This window comes from Parasteatoda tepidariorum, chromosome 1, assembly GCF_982258835.1.
Source record: "Parasteatoda tepidariorum strain Cologne lab strain chromosome 1, Ptep-v5.0, whole genome shotgun sequence".
Lineage (NCBI taxonomy): Eukaryota > Metazoa > Arthropoda > Arachnida > Araneae > Theridiidae > Parasteatoda > Parasteatoda tepidariorum.
In genome coordinates this window covers 32,509,263-32,524,728 of record NC_141755.1, presented here as the reverse complement: position 1 = coordinate 32,524,728, position 15,466 = coordinate 32,509,263, and the positions used below count along the sequence as shown (strand labels likewise).

Genomic DNA, 15,466 nt, shown 5'->3' with positions numbered 1-15,466 from the left:
AGCAAAAAATAAACCCCACCCTTCTGGCTGACTCGGAACTCTAATAGTTAAAGTTTCTATAGTCTTTATAATCGAATCCAGAGACTCGCAATTTTCAACTTTGTTTTCAGAATAATTATCATTAGTTTTTTGAACTGACTGCTTGCGCTACAATCCCAATTCTGCCTTTGCTCTCTCTAATTTTATTTGTTCCAATTGTAACTATTGTTGTTTACTTTTCTCAAGTTCCTCTAATTCTGTTTTCCTATCATCTATTATCCCCTCGATTAGATCAGTTACCATATTAGGATCTGTTTTGTAACTCTCAGTATTTTTTATAAGGTTAGTAAGATCTATATTTGTCATTTTATCACTTATTATCACGCCTAACTCAGTAGCGGCAAGTTGTAAGTCTACTTTTTTCTCTCCTTTAAACATTTTGCAAACAAAATACAATCACAAAATTGACATATATCACTTAACTCATATGGGTAAATACAAAATTTAACTGGTGGGAGTAAATGACCAGAAAGTTCATGCACCTACTTCGACACTAGATGCTCATCCAGGAAAGTTTCACTTTTGATTTTAAAGTTTCACTTTGATTACTTCGTAGCTTACGCACAATGAACTTTAATTGCACATCTCAAATTTTATCCATAGATCGCTAATCAGTCCGGTTAGTACGGACCAGATGTATTTCAATAACTCTCACAGTGGATTGTACGCATTAATTATTTTATTTAACACTATAGTACACACACATTTTCACTATTGTATAGACACATCCGCTTGATTGCGGAACTCATTTAACACTGATTCAAATATTTAAAACTCTTAAGAGATGGCGCTTGTGTCGCAGTGGGCACGAACACAATGCTAACTTTGAAAACTATGTTTAATGCAGTTTGGAGTTCTATATAGTTTCTAAAATGAAATTAGTTTGAAAATCAAATCCAATAAGTTTAAGAATCCAATCATTATTAATCAAATTTATTAAATCATAAATAAAATGGTAAAGCGTAAAACTTACTACCACTTTAAATACTCGAGGGACATACATAAGGTACATATTTTTTCGATGTTTTTTTTTTTCTTCTCTTTCTCTTATCGTTCTTGTATCAAATGAATTGGTTAGAACCTTTGGTCTAAAAAGTGACCATCTAAATCTAAGTGACATCTTTACATTAAACAATTAATCTGTGTAATTTTTAGATTGTTAAATTATAAGGGTTCCGAATCACCTCTAATAATAGCGCAATATTCAGTAGCATCTTTTTATCGGCATGGAAATCGTGGTTTCTTTTCACTAAAAACACTTTTGAAATTTAGAACCGCGTTTTCCCTTAAACTTCGTTTCTGCAATGCAGCTTGGTTTAACCTCGCGGTAACCAGAAGTACCGCGAACTTATATTTTTGGGAGGCGGGAAATTCCCATTTTGCCAAATGAAATTTTCCTTTTGATAGAATGAATCATTAAAAGGTAGGTAATGTTAGCTTGGTTTAAAAAAATTTATTTTGTTGCTAATATTTTCACAATATGTTAAACTTTTCCTACAATATATTACAGATTTATCGACTTCATACTTAATTATTCTAACCAATGAGCTGCGATTGGTCAATGGGTAAGGCTTTGACGTGTTGTGAAGAACTGGAGTTCGATCTCCAGTGGCGGCTTGAAGCCCACTCAGCTTCAGACCGATGTGTATCATTATGTCTGGAAAGTAAAAGCTGTTTGTGGGCAATGCTGACCATATTGACACAATCAGCATTTCTTACATTGCGAAACCTCAACCTCTATAAATCCCATGGAACACATAAGGTTGTTGTGGGAATGCTTTACTTTCTTTCTAGTCAATAAATAAAATTAATATTGAACTACCTGAAAAATAAATCTAAAAAAAAAGAAAGAAATTAATTCGCAGCTAAGATGATATAATTTTTCACTATTATATGGATCGAATAGCAAATAATTTAGTAATCAGCAAATCTCTTCGAATTCCGGGCAGAAATAAAATAGGTATCATGAGAATCATGTTTTAAAATGAAACTATACTTTCAGTATTACCTAATTGAAAACTTCATTCACTTAAGAAATAAACAAATAAGAAATAACAGTCGACATGAGCATTAAAAATAGGCGACCGTTTTCAAGACTTACCAAGGGTTTGAAAAATTTTGACTGTTATTTCTTATTCGTTTATTTCTGAAGTGAATGGAGTTTTCAGTCATGTAATATCTTACCGCTGCAGTTTCTTTGCCTTATTTGTTAAAAATAGTTTTAAAGATTTTAATAATTAAAAAGAAAACGAAAGTTAATTAATTTAAATAAAAAGTTTGTTGAACTTATTTAAAATATATTAATCTGCTGAATTTAAAAGGTAAAGTAATAAGTTAAGTAGATATGGATAGAGTAAACGTGATTTTATGCCTAATTTTTTTAAATTAATATACATAATTATTGATAATAATTGAATGAATGAAATAATGCCAGCATATAAACAGATGAAATAAATATTTTTTTTTTAAATTACTATAGATAATTCCCAGCTTGAATTATTTAAAAAAAATTTTCCCGTAGCATCAAAGGGATTTTGTAAGAACCTCCCACTAAGTTAATGAATACGTAATTTATAAAAACACAAAATTCTTAATGTTCTCTTTTATAATCACAAGGAGATTCTGCTTTCTGATAGCTATCGCTCCTCAATTCCCCAAAAATTCTGACGCAGTTCCTTCCGAATTAGCTTCGAATTCTTTTCTCCTAAGTTTTATTTTAGATCCCAGTTATTATGCCTTGATGTTCTTCATTCTTTTATGCGACTTCCAACAAGGTTGCGTTAAACATTTAACGCTACATTTTTATTGGGCGGAAAATCACGTGGTAGGATCCAGTTTTCCCTCATTCATTTCCATATTGTTTTGGTTCTCACTAGCATAAAATTAATAAAAGTATTGTTTTTCTATAAATATTTTTGCATCCCTAATTTAATGTTATTTTCCTGAACCGTTATTATTACGCTTTTAATTCAAGAGTTTAAAACTAAGATAATTGTTTTTTTATTATTATTGTTGTAATGTAATTCTGTGCTACATTTTAAAATAAAGTTATGTAGATAGGTGGTTGTAAGCAACGTTAATAAAGTTTGTCTTAAAGAAACAATATGATTTCACAAAAAATCAATTTCTACCCCTTCCTCTTTTCATTTCCACATTACGAAGTTTCACTTCTTCCGCGCGGAGGGACTCCACGCACTATTTTTTCTTTTTACATTTTATTTTAATTTTATTAAGGCTTACCTCCTCTGCTATTTATTGCACTCCATTCCTCGAAGCCTAACAATTTAATTACTCAAAATAAATTTATACAAAGTAAGACGTGCTGTTCATAATTTCATTTGCGTTTTCTGAATAAAATATGAGAAGATGAATTTTCGTAAGTATGACGAATGCGCCCAAACAAAATTTGCCGATATGACCTTCTATTCCGGCACTAAGGTTTATTGATTTTAAAATATTTATAAATGAATAAGTAAATAACTGCTGTTATTTTTGAAATAAAAATAAATGGTATTTAACACAATAAAATGCTAATTCAGTTTATACTTAAATTTTATATATATATATGGGAGTAAAAGAACTAAATTTTTTTATTTTGCTAATAAGGAAAAGACAAAATTAAACCATTCTTTCCTGTCGAAAGGCAACTTAACATAAATATATTTTCGAAGCTTTATAAATCACCTTTACTCTTTTTGCGAGGGCAATTTGAATAAAGTTTTAAAAACCCAGATACAGGATTCTGATGGTGTTGTTTGCATCAAAAGGTCGCAGCAAACAATCTAGAACTGAATACGAGAATTCAGAAACTGTTCTTTTCGACTTACGACGAATCCTCTTAACAAACAAATGAATCCACACGTGGCTTCCTCCACATTTTTCTGACAAATATAGACGATGGCCTAGAAAATGTGACTATGGAAATGTGACCTTTAATCTTGAAAAGGTTTGTAAAATCCTTGTTTTAAGGATTACTACGTTTTTTTAAAAAAAGAATTTAAACACGTAAATTTTAACAGGTTTCGCATAGTAATGCACTTTAAGAATTGATGTCACTTTTGATTATCTCAACGGCTGTGGCACTTAAAGGAATTATTTTCAGTCTTTTGCTTTTATCTCTTTCGCTTTTAATATCAGCATACGTGCTTAAAATAACTGCGGAGATTACAGTTTGCTAACGGGTTCAGTAATCTTTTTTAGTTTTCATTCTGCGCGAAAAGTTTAGTTTCTAGATTTTGTAAATCAAGTTTGATATGCCCGAGAGAAATAAATAAGCAAAAACAATGTTCCATAGAATCAACAATTAAACCGTGAAGTCACTAAAAATAGTAATAAAACAGAAAAAAAAATGACTTTGATGAACATGCAATGAACATTAATTTTTTCAGTTGTAAATCGCTTTTATTGTCGTAGTGCTTCCGGCATATTTAAAGGAAACTAGAAGACACAACTTACGAAGCATCAAGAAATATAATTTAAGACGACAATTTATTTTTTATGCTATTGTTATAACTGGAATAGGCATGCTGGGGTTATTTCTATCAACATAAAAAAAAAATCTTATTACTTAACGTCCTATATGACCCGTTGAAAAGACAATTTTTACACACTTTTAACTCGAGATACAATTACATCCTAATGATACTTAAAGATAGAAGAAAGGTGATTTTTATTTTTTCTATATTGCTTGTAAGAAGTTTTGAATATGGGGTAGAGTTTAGCAAGACATAATCGATTGCAATTTGCTTATAATCACGATTGCAATTGTGATTTTAAGCTATAAGTATTTATGATAACCCTTATAATCCTAATAAAAACTAAATTTGAAATAAGATTATGCTCAATAATGATCGATAATTCCAAGTATTAATGATTTGATATCATATCTAATTTTATTGTATCGTAACTTAACTAATATTCTAATTTAATGAAGTTAATTTAATAATTATTCTGTTTTAACGGATTGAATTGCTTTTTGTACTAAGCTGGAGGTTTATGGGATTCAACAGATTTTCTGTCCTACACTGTTTTCGGTGAACACTTGATTGGGAGAAAAATTACCAACTCCATTAATCCTTTATGCTCCGACGGGACTTGCAAGTTCCTCTAATAATATTCCCATATAGAATTGAAATGGGATGAAACATCCCATTGGAACTTTTCTGATATGACTTTCCATTTATCATTACTACTAGGCAACACACTATTATTTGAAGTTAAGCATCGCCTTTGGGACTTAGTTTGACTTTTTCTTAGAGGACATAATTTTATGATTAATCTTTGATCTTCAATTCTCAGCTTTCTATCTATTCTAGATCACTTTTGTAACCAAGTCTTCTATAAGTTTTTTTTAATTGATTCATTAACATTTTCATCTAGTTATACAACAAAATGTTACATTTTTAGGGTTGAAATTTTATTATGTACTAATCTGGCCGGAATAGCTTGGTTGGCAGGGCGCTGGATTCACGTTCGTGAGAACGGGAGCTCGAATCCAGCAGGCTGAAGAATCCCCGTGTAGTAAAAGATGACTGGTGCACGTTAAATATATCGGGTCACAAAGTCCTCAATGTTCCCATAACAAGTTTTACCTTTTGGGGTACTGAATTAGAGACTGATTGTTCTCTGGTTCAGATCAAAATTACGACCTGCGTATGAATGAATGGGTGTAAGAATGGGTCCGCCCTACAAACGCGTGTGACGTATGGGTGTGGCAGAAGTCGAATTCTTTGCCATAGATGGCTCTACTTCAATCAAGAGCAATCTCCCCCTTTGCCTAAATGGACCACGACAATAACAACAACATGTGCTAATCCTTTCTTGGGACTTTAAAGTTCCAAAGGGTAAATATTATATTCACACACTCAATATTTTACAAATTGTATTGAGAATAGTGTTGACTTATTTTATGTGTTTTTGCTACATTTATTAGAAAATTTATGCCTGATTTGCTTTTTCTACCTAATTATTACTAGTATTTTTTATGTACGCTTATTATTTTATTTCTTCTCAGATGTAGACAGGAGAAGATGAGGCTGGACAGCTGAACTTCACAATTGAAGAAATTAAAATTGCGTGGGCGGAAATTCCATGCATGAGATTCTGACAATACAAGCTCAATACAAGCAAATAATAATCAAAAATTTTAATCAATTTCATTATATGTGTACCAAATCCGGGATTTTACCAAATTAAATATTTTAAGAAAAAAATTGGAAAATAATATTGAATATTAAAAAAATATTTGCCTAAGTGTAAAATAGCCATTACTTAATTGGGTAAAAAAGCTATACGCATTTTTGATATTTTTTTGATATTTTTTTAATAATTTGGTTAATAAATGGTTAATATTTCCTGTCCGTTTTCGGGACTGTGAGAAAGTCTTAATTATGGGGTTTCAAAAAACTTCTGAGCAGATGTTTTTTAAAGGGGTAGGTGGCAGGTAGTAGATCTCCCTTTTGGTACTTAGGATTGGTTAACTTAAACTTGTTTAGCCTATGATTGGGTATTTACTTTAATCGAAGATGATTTGTTCTTAATTTATGAGTTGGTTAGGATTTTAAAAACAGCCAAAGGAAAAAAAAAAGATTTTTAGAAGTGGGAGAGAGAATTTAGCGTAAAAAGAATGTAAAAAATAAACTTAGGCGGAACTACGCAATAAATTTTTCAACAAAAAATAAATAAAATAAATTAAATTTTAATTGCATTTTTTGATTGCTTATCCTTTTGATTTTATACCGAAGTATCGATTCGATTTTCGTAAAAATGTAAAAATTGCAGTATAATAATGTCGAACGCGGGAGTGACGTAATATGTAGTGAACTTGTGCTCTCACTTGATTAATAGATTTGCTTAATCCCATCAAAAAATTTAGTAAATTGCTATAATTTTAACTACTTTAATTAAATAAATTGTTTAAATTATCTAAGAAAAAGAAATAATGGTACTTTCAACATAAATAGTTGAAATTGTAACTTATGTAGCAGTGATAATTTTTAACAAAGGTTTATTGACAGTTTTTGGAACAATTAGAAATAAATGCAGGTTCAGCAGTTAAAGAATATTCTTAAAATGACCACAGAATTTCGGCTACTACTCTTAAAACATATGAGCCATCACGTGAGAATAGATCGACAAGAAAAAGAACTAGAATAGCATTAGAGACTGCAAAAAATGATGAAAAAGAAGCTTCTCATTTTCCTGGTATTGATGCTCGATAGTTAGTTGCAATTATTTTTATTTTATATATTTATATGGATTATTGATCACAAAACTTTGAACCTAATTTACTCGAAACTATGCTTCTCTTACTTACTGTATGTCTAGTCCGAAAAATTTTCAACCGATTTACCGATAGAGTAAATCATAATGATTCCATTATATTTCAAAAACGCATCTTAAAATTAATATTAATTTATTATCTAAAGTCATTTTGAATTTATCTCAATTATTTCAAATAGTCGAAAATGGAAAAAGAAGGCCTGTATAAAGTAATCGAAGGTGGAAAAAGATAAATATTTTAACTACACTATAAGAATTGCGGTAAATACTTCTTGGAATTTGATGTCTAAAAACTTTCAAAATTATGTGAATGATTACTTTATTACAAGTTAATGCCATATCGAATGTGCTTTAATACTTAAAATCTTAACACCAATAATTGATAAAGCTTACACCAATCTTCAGCTCGTTGGTGAAGTGTTATTCGAAACTCTGCAAATTTGGCGAATAATTAGTGTATATTTAAAATTTTTAACGCTTTTTTTCGAAGCCCTGTCGCCAAGGTAAACGAAAAAGCTACAGTTTTAAGTGCCTTGCACTTAAAGCAATGCGATGATTTTAAACGATATATATAATCTAGCCGTGAAGAATTATTTGACTTTAGAACAGACAAATAACTATTTTGAGAGTTATTAAACTTTTTGAAAAAATCGCCAAGTTGGTGACATTTTTACACCTAGATGAAAATTATCAAAATCACTGCCTTATTCTTAATTTTTGCAATTTTTTATGATCTCAAGTAATGCAGCATAGGCGTAAGTTTTTAAATATTAAAAAAAAATTAGACCACAAACGTTTGTCATTTTCACAAAATTGTGGCTTTTCTCCATATTGACGTTTTGCGCCATTGTCAAAATAAGCGTAGACAGAGCTGACTTTAGATATGCTAAACTTCACCTATCAGTAATGAGTTAACAGTTGCAAACTCACAGCAGTCACTCGTCATTCGGAAACGGCTCGCACCGACCACAATGCCAACGCAGAATATAATTAACTGCAGGCGGATCATGGTTAGAGTCCCCTTGCAGTCAGGCTAACCGTGGGTGGTTTTCTTTCCCATGTAACACAAATGCTGGTTAGTTCTTTCAAAAAGTCCTCCACAAAGGCAAATTTCTCTCAATACTTCATCCAAGAGCCGTGGTGGATCAGGGGATAGAGCTCTCGCCTCCCAGTGATGGCTGGTCAATTCGTATTCTGCACCCGGCTAGCACCGACCACAATACTAACGTAAGATATCCTCAGCGGTAGACGGAACATAGATTAGAGTCCCTTGCCGTCAAGCTAACCGTGGGTGGTTTTCGTAGTTTTCCTCACCATGCAACGCAAATGCGGATATGTTCAATCAAAAATGTCCTCTACGAAGGGAAATTTCTCTCAATACTTAATCCAAGAGTTCAATTGTTTTCTGGATTTAGTTCGAAATTACGAGACTACGAAGTTGAACATTGGTAACCGTAAACTCAAAACTGGGTACCTCTTCAACGATGGTTATAAAACTAAATACTTGATATAGGAGTTTCTTTTCTTCTGGATTTGGTTAAAAATTGCACGATGGTGGAGTTGAACATTAGTAGTCGTGAACTCAGAATCGGGTTGGCTGTTCAACGCCGGTTATGAAACCAAAAAATCATCTTGTCGGATTGATTTGATAAGCTACTCATATAAACATTTATAAAATGTTCTCTTTACATATAGCCGGCCAGGTGGCCGAACGGTTAGCGGCTCCTGACTGCGATGCCAATGGCCGCGAGTTCGAATCCCGCTCTGGGTATGGATGTTTCTCTCTGTTGTGTTGTCCTCTGTTGTGTGTGATGATGAATGTGGCCCACCCTATGAACGGGTTTGTGGCAGTGTGGCGAGGGTAATGTTACTCGCCTGCGTGACTTTGGTTCACAGGTGCCTACTGGGTAACGCGAAATGAGCAACAACTCTAGCATCTTCTAAGGCAAAACGAATAAAGTTCAGTGCCTGCCATTCAGAAAAAAAAAAGATTTACATATATTTGTGAATTATGTAAAATAATTTTATAATATTTAACTTCTATTCATTTTCGAATTTTTCGGTGTTCTTCGAATTTTTATTAATTTTCTGTCAGAGCTGTGTTGCATGCTTGATCACCGATTGGCGAATGTTGTTCTAGAAGCCTTGCTCAAAAATTTCGTATAAATTAAAATTAGAAAACGATTTTTGCTTAAACACTTATAGATTTAAACAGAGGCCTTAATCGCAAAATTCCTCTTCTTTAAGGACCACTAATGTTGTGTGTACAAAATGCAAAAATTAAACGATAGTGTTTAAGAAAATAATTTAATTAAATTTTCATAAGTGAACTTATGTCAACTTTTAGAAGTGAAATTCAAAAGAAAAAAAATCGTGTTTATGTCAATAATATAGGAAAAAGAATATTTAAAGGGTACCACAGAATATGGTGCGAAGACTAGAGACAGTTCTGCTTGTATTTAGAGATGAGACGGGCTCATCCTAAGCCTAGGCCCGACGCAGGTTTGGACTCATGGTAAAATTCCACATTCATTTCTAGGTTTTTCTCTTTGCATTTTGTTTTACAAGGTAGTGACGAAAAGGTTATGATGATTAATTTCTTTGTTTAGACAACAAAGGCTGGGTGGCTAGATCGAATAATTCGGCCTTTATCAGATGCATATTTTGGGCTCGGGTGAGTTCGAATTTCGAAAAGCGAGCCCGAACTCATCTATAGTTTGCTTGTGCGTTGACGAAATTTTACGTCACTGCTGTTCAGGATAAAGCTTATTAATTTAAGCACTACAGGAAATATTCCAAATACTTAATTATGTATTTTTTTTACTTAAATTTTCGCGTTAAAGTTAAATAAGGAATAACAATTTTAATTTTCATTTATTTATTTGTTTCTTAGAAGGGAATTTCTCTATTAATTTTTTTCTTATGAGATAATTTTGCCACCTCTATATATATGAATCCTGGTACTGCGTTGCTAAGTAAATCAATGATTCATATAAATTATTCTAGTAAAACCTTTTTTTAATGCTTTTAAATAACGCTAAAAAGTAAAAAAAAAAAAAAAGTCTACAACTGATCTAATTAAAAGCAATATTTTACTTCTGATTTCCTCAAACGATGTTTATGACCTATCAATCACATCATTAAGATTCGAAAAATCATTATCGCTTCATTGCCAAAGAAATTGGCAGATTCCCCCCCCCCCGATAAAAAACGATCGCTCATTAGTACCCAATATGCCATCAATATTTTTGAGGGGGAAAAAAAGTTAGCAAATCAAACACTTTTTCCCATCCTTTCCTTTTTCACGTTCGAAGAAAAAGAAGAAAAAAAAGCGATCGTGTTCTGATGAATAGAATAACAATTGAAATAGGTCAAAAGATAGCAAGAAGACGTTCCTTTTCGTCTGCTTGTTTTTTTGTTACTTAACAAAACAGACGATCTGCTCCAGGCATCGAGACCTTGAAAATCAGAATCGGACTACTGACACTAAAAGCTCATTGGCGATCTAAAAGGTTGATAAACCGCGCTGGTCAGCAATAAAATGCTTGAGTACACATTGTATTAAAACAAATTATATTCTTATCACCTGATTTACATTAATAAATGGTGATGGTGCTTTTAATTTGTGAACGCTTATCAGCTGAATATTTTATTCTTAGTACGATTGAGAAAAGTTTTGATAATTTTGTGATTTTTGATTTTCTTTAAAAACTCTTTTATTATAATTAAAGATAATAAAAATTTTGCAGTAGAATAAAAATATTAAGCAGTTTAAATTAGTTCAAGTTTCTTCACTGTTTTATTTTTTTGAACTACAAATTTAGGTTACTAAAGTTCTGAAAACCATATTTTATGTCTTTTTTTAAAAAAAAGTATAGAAATTGATTTTAAGGTCTTTTTTAATGCAATTACCTGTTTGAGAGAAATATATGGGTGTAGGCAAAAGGAAAGACGAGGAGCAATAATCCCGCCCCCCCTTGAAGTTAAAAAGGTCTCTGAAATTTTGGTTTATTAATTTTCAATAGAAAAATATTAAGCAGCCTTCTTAATCTAGATATTATGTTTTAGAAATCACTTATGCTTGCTTTATTGTTACCATTATATTTTTTTATTATAAGTTTTAAATTACCGATACGTTTACTACATTTAATATTGATAAATCGAAGCAAATTTGGCAGCAAAAAATTGCTATTTTTGTCGCCAACCATCGGTTTTTTAATTTTTAAAACATAATGACATTTGGAAAGCAAAAAGGAAAATACTGTGAGTTTTTAAGAAATTCGTCTTAACTAAAAAATATGCGTTAGAGAAGGTTGCGTTAAGAGAACATTTTTTAAAATTTTATGGAAAGTTTCTAAAAAATAACCATAGTTAAAATAACGCAAATATAATATTTAACAACAAAAAAAATTTCCAACTGCGAATTGGTAAAAAAATTAATAAATAACTAAATCTAATATCTCTAAATAATATAGCAAGGTTGCGTTAAGAGAACATCTCTTAAAATTTTATAGAAAGTTTCTAAAATTAACAATTGTAAAAATAATGCAAATATTGCATTTAATTAAATAATGCATTTAAGAAAAAATATTTCCAACTGCGAATTGGTTAAAAAAAAGAAGTTAATAGTTCCAAATAATACAACAAGGTTGCGTTAAGCAACATGTTTTAAAATTTTATAGAAAGTTTCTAAAAAATAACAATAGTTAAAATAATGCAAATATAATATTTAAGAAAAAGAACTTTCCAACTGAAAATTGGTAAAAAAAAAAAGAAGAAAAAAAAAGAAGAAAAAAAAACGAAGTTAATAGCTCCAAATAATACAGCAATTTCAACGATTAAGAAAAACGAAAAGCTTAATAAAGCTAATCTCTTCATTATATATAAATGTTTTTAATTTTTAATTAAAGGTGGAATAAAGTGGCTAGTGACTTAAAAAATTGATAAATCAATTAACGAACGAATCGTAACACTAATTAGCTCCAACATAACTGAAAAAGCTTTATTAATAACTGTAATTACGAAAGTTCCTAATATTAATAAATATTTTCAGTAATATTAATTAACATTGTTAGAGCTCAGTGAAACCTGTGAAATTGCACTTACTACCTTCGTATGTTTATCACCTATATGAGTTGATCTCAATTATCAAGTACGAAATCGGTAAAAATAATTAAATTGTCCCATTATAAGTTGAGCACTGGTAGATTAACCTCACATTGCTATCTCACAATTACCCAACATACACAGGTTTCACAGTATTAATAAAATAGTAGCTGGATTAAAAAGTTTCTAACTAATGTAGTCGTTTACCTACTAAGTTAGAAATTTGGCATTGTGTAAAATTCTCAAATAACTAAACGGTGAAGTAGGAAACGCGATTTTTTTTTTACACTTCTAATTATAAATTATTGACATTAGTTGAAAGTCATTTTTTGGTACAACAAATAGGTTTAGATTTAATTTTTTTTCTTTAATAAAATGGAGATAAACTTTTAATATTCGCCATGTATTATACTATTTGAATTAATTGAAATAATAACCAGGCGGCACAGAAGTGTGAGTCATTTTCCTGCATTCCTTACACTGATATTTTTTAACGTTAAGAGCCATTACCTACACAAATGTTTTTCTAAAGTGAAAGGTTATTGCCCGGTATCCCCTATTTCGATGTTTTTTCAAATAGGATATTATTAATAACAACCAAATAAGCTGGTTAAAATGTAATTTGTGTTCCATGAAAAAGATTGATTTATAGAATAACAAGAATTTTATTATTATTTTATCAACTCTGTAATATTTTTATTTATTTATATTATTTTTAAAGAAAGCAAAGAATTATAATTCCATGTTTCTTCGTGGATTTTATCAGCCTTCACTTATACAATGTCTGAACCTGGATACCCAGACACTGTATATAATACATGGGCAATATCTACAATGCCTGGACATGTATACAATACCTGGATAATATATACAATGCCTGGTGGAAGTATATAATAATTCTAATATTTCATATTTTGAATAAAAGCACCAGAATTTTCCAAAATTGTCAGTAACATAATTAATAACTTTTCAGTTGAGATTTCCCCCTATAATTACTCTATAATTTCCCCTATAATTGATACTGTATACAATGCATGGACAATATGTACAATGCCTGTATAAATTGTATAATAATTCTAATATTTCACATTTTGCCTAAGAACGCCAGAATTTTTCAACATTACCGGCAATATAATTATTAATTTTTCAGTCAAGATTTTCCCCTATAATTATAAAATCTTAGTAACAGTATTTTTCACAAATGCAATTAAAGTTCTTCATTACTAAATGAAAATAGTGAGTGGATCTAAGCCCCCTCTGGCCTTACGGATGAACAATCACCATAGAAAGACAACCATGCTTAAACAAGATTAAAGAGAACAAACAAATCCAGACAATTTAATCGTCACTTAATGTATTTCGTTCTTTCGTGATATGAGATTGTTTTCTTCCTCATAATTTCAGGAAAGAGGTCAAATTTTTTCTCTCCCAAGTCTCTTATATATGCAAGTTGTTTGCAATTAACATTTTGTGCAACGCCCAGGTTAATGTCACGGCGTTGTTAGAGAACAAGGTCAAGAATACATTGTCTCATCATTATAAGGTAAAACATAAATCCAACCAACGGATGAAGTTTCCACTTATAGAGTTATACAATCAGCGACTTGAGATAGAAAATTATGGTTTATTCACAACACAATAAAAAAGAAAAACTAACATAACTACTTTACACTATAACCTATCCACACCTTTTGCTTTTCTTGTTTGAAGGCGGGGAAAAGAAAACTTTTGTTTTTTTAACCTTTCTTGTCTAAGATAACAAATAGTTTCATTCTTTTTATTTATTTATTTTTATTTGATTTTTTTCTCAATCATACTTCCATTCCTTTTTTGCTCCACTATAAATAAATAAATAAAATTTACAATGCTTCCTTTTTTTTCTTCCAATAAATGAATTTATTTTAAGGTTAGATGATTCCCCATGTTTAGTCCTAAATTAACAAAATCCATTTTCACGTGGGACGAGTCTCCATGTATTTTTATCATATAAATTCCTCCCCATGATTTTTCCTAAATTATTGAATTCCATTTTTAGGAAAAGGGGTGATTTCCCATGTCTTTTTTTCTTTCCCTTAAATGAATTCAATTTCAGGTGGAATGATTCACTCAAGACTTTGTGACTCAAGACTTTTAATTTTTAATAAACTATTGTAGGATTGTTTTCAATAATTTATCGTTGTAATTTTAAAAAAATGGTGCCATTATCAAGGTCTCCTAATTTGCACCAATTTTAGGGATTTTGGCGACTTTGGTGAAATTTTTGGGACAAAGTTTTCATCAACTTTCCCGAAGTTTCGAGGCTCTAAATGCATTAGAAAGCAAGATATCCGAGAATTCAAAGAAAGCTTGACGACATTTCTCCCATAGAAACGGTACATAATGGATCATTTTGGTTTGGAAACACGAATCAAGAATCTTTTGTTTATACTGCAATTAGTTTCCTTCTAAACAGAAAGAAAAACAATCAAATTTGTTGCACACAGGGACCGATCAAGACAAATTCATGCCCAAGGCCCACCAAATTCTTCGGGCCCCTTACAAAATATTTTGAAATTAAGTTACTGAAATTTACAATATATTTTGAGTAATTAGTTCTAACAATAGAAAAGAAACTATTGAAATGCATGATTCAAAATAAACATTCTAAGAAAGCAGACAATTGAAGATTATTTTTCTAAGATAAAGTTTACGTATCTCTGAATTAAAGCGAAATGTAAAACAACAAAACATTGTTATGTCAAAATAAAATTAGTTTGGTGACCACAAGCGATTGACATCAGTGATTTTTGCTAAAAGTCACTGATTAGCTGAACTATTTTTTTTATTGCAAGCTGTAATTATTTTTTATTTAGTACTTAAACCAACACAAAGCTATCCCACCTTCCATTAGACATTTTACTGATTTTTGAAGCTCCTCAGAAATTGTGGGCCCTAGGCCCATACCTAGGCGATAATCAGACCCTGGCACAGTGTTATTTTTAAATCTTCATGGATAAAATCAACTTAAATCTTCGCTTATTAAACCGAGAATTAAATGCTA

The 15,466-nt window shown here is 30.8% G+C and overlaps 1 protein-coding gene across 1 annotated transcript in view; it reads right to left on the bottom strand.

The window, feature by feature from the left end:
• Positions 1 to 15,466, bottom strand: part of LOC107439645 (uncharacterized) — a 69,748-nt gene that overhangs the window by 26,580 nt on the left and 27,702 nt on the right. The gene's annotated exons all lie outside the window — the stretch shown is intronic.